We start from the raw sequence: 2,726 nt of genomic DNA, 5'->3' as shown, positions 1-2,726 counted from the left end.
CACAGCACCATTTCCAGAGGGATGCCATAATCCATAGAGTGACAATTACTTTGACATGAAAGGCCAAGGAAGGAGCACCCGTGCTAACTCTTCCCACCAAAACAGTACAACTGAAGCAACATCTCATCCATGGCAAAGAAAAAATCAGTTTGTGCTATCACTAAAAAATTTAAAGAGAGGGCAATTTCTGTTAAAAACAAACAAAAACAGAGGATGGACAGTTTATTAAAAGTCAGAAAATTACTGCAAGCTTGTGTTTCAGGTTAGATTACTTAGGATGCAGATACTGACATTCAGTTCAGCATACAAAAAATGTTTTGGGCTGTATCATCTTTGAAAAGAACATCTTTGAGAGGAAGCAGGATTGGGCAAAGCAATGCATAAGACCGTGCTGCAGATCTGACAAAATCTCTGACCAACCAAACAGGGAGCTCCAGGGTAAAGATTTCCCATTAGAGAAATCTCACATTGGGCAAAAGTGGCTAGGCTATTTTGCCACTCACCATCTTGCAAAGTCATTTACTGGGGCTGCCCTGAAAAGAGAGGAATGTAACCTCAGCTCAAGAGTGAAAATGGAACCTGTAGGTGCTACCAGCTAGAGGCTGTCAGCTAATCACACTTCTAGCAACTGGGCAGCAAGTTCTTTTTTGAAGGGGGACATAAGTGGAGCATCTCAATAGCTCCCGTGCTTGTCAGAAGGTGACTCTGTTTGAAGTGATGGTTCCAAATATATTCTCCTCACTTAAAAATTCAAAATACCCATTGAAATCTTGACACAGCTTATAAATATTTTCTCTTTCATCCTAATAAACTAAAAATACTGCAATTATTATGTGGTTATTTCGCTAAAACAGCAATATACCTTTGCTCTGATGTAGAGTATTGTCATCTTTTCAGCTTTGTATCACAAATTAGTCTGCTGATACCTTGGGTAACTCATGAATCCATACGACATTATGCAGATTGACTATAATGATGACTTTATTTGTTGAAGGGACCTAGAAAGCAGAACGTAGCAGTATCATAGATGCCTCAGTATGACATGTGCACATAGTAAGGTTAGATATAAACCTCGGCTAGGTATGTGCCACTTCAGTGAAGTATCTGTGGATCCAATAATCTGGGACATGTTGGGATATGATCTGCAAAGTGGAGAACATTGCCTCATCCTTTCATTAACAAATACACCCAATGCTTGATATGCATCTTTGAGTTTTCAGAGCAAAATAACTCACATTTTACAGTGCTTCTCCAAACCATTTGCCAGATGACTTAAAAGGGGATGAAAAAATATCCTGATAGGTAGAAGAGTAAGCAGCACTGCCACTGGCTTTTATGAATTAAGAGACCAAGGAGTGCTTTGAATGTCTGGGAGAGATGAGGATGTTATATGTCTGTGACATGCTCTAGTAGTAGATTCTCAGAAGAGGCCTTTATACCATCCTCTACAATTAACTTCCCAGCATTTAAGAAATATCTTCTCTCTCCTACCTAAGACCAAGAGAGAATAAATACCTGATTTTGAAGCACTAATGACAATGCAGCCCATAATTAAATGTTTATGATTTGATCCATTGATCTATGAGGTTAGTTTGCCTAGAAACCTTTCATAATCATGTGATATCATATGAAAGTGATAGATCCAAAGTAAGAAGGAACTGAGAGCACAGGATTGTACATATTTTCAATGTGCTACTCCTGGTTCAATGCCATCCCTTCTTCAATCTGTAATTATAGCTTAATGAGGAGTTACCTGTAATGTGTTGTCTAAGGAGGAAAAAAAATTCAAGAGTGGTTTAGACATAGATCTGCATGATAAATTGGCATCCAGTGGAAGTTGACTGCTAACACACTCCAAGCCCAATCACGAGGCAGCACTGAGAAACAGTGGGGAATGAAAATCCTCCCAGTAATTTACATTTGGCAAAATAATGATTTGGATTAATGGTCACAGATTTGAATGAAGCTAGAATTTGTGTAAAGATACCTGTGGAAGACATTCGAATGGATCTCTTGAGATGGTCTCAGAATTTGATATTTGTTTCCCAAATGAATGTTTACTTATTACTCTTCCTGTGAAGGTTACTAAGAAGCTGTATACAAAGTAACAGCTTCCTTCTCCAGCTCTCCAGGGATTTCTTAATAGGTTTGTGAACTAAGTAGTCATGAAAACCATGCGTGGGTTTAGTAATTAGGACTTTCTTTCACAAGTTTGATTTCTCTCTTGTACTGGTCATGTTGAAAGCAACAGCAACCAATCTTTACCTTCCAAATATTAATGTAGCAATAGAAGAAAGAAATCACCTTGCAAACAGGTTGATTGCAGTGATCCCCATTCATCAGGTGAGAAATAATAATTTATCCTAAATTGAAAAACATCTTGACTGCTATTTGCTTCTTCTAGCCAATCATTCTTTTGTCTGAAATGTCATCTGCAAACTTATTGAGTGCCTTACACATCATCACGTTATGTCGTGAAGAGTGAACTCATTTTTCAAGGAAAGAATGAATGAGGCAAAGATATCTATAAGAATCACTGTCTTATCATGTACACATCATGCAAGAAGACCAGACTTGCAGAATGGTAAAATGGTAAGGGAGACTCATGTAAGCTCTAAGGTTACAGATAATGTCTTATAATGTTGGGGTGTTGTGGTATAGGGTGTATAGCATGCAGTCTAGCATGTGTAAATAGATTTGGGAACCAAAAGAAAGCAATAAATGTC

Source organism: Galeopterus variegatus, unplaced genomic scaffold (genome assembly GCF_000696425.1).
Source record: "Galeopterus variegatus unplaced genomic scaffold, G_variegatus-3.0.2 Scaffold1324, whole genome shotgun sequence".
Taxonomy (NCBI): Eukaryota; Metazoa; Chordata; class Mammalia; order Dermoptera; family Cynocephalidae; genus Galeopterus; species Galeopterus variegatus.
Note: the sequence above shows the minus strand (reverse complement) of the source record.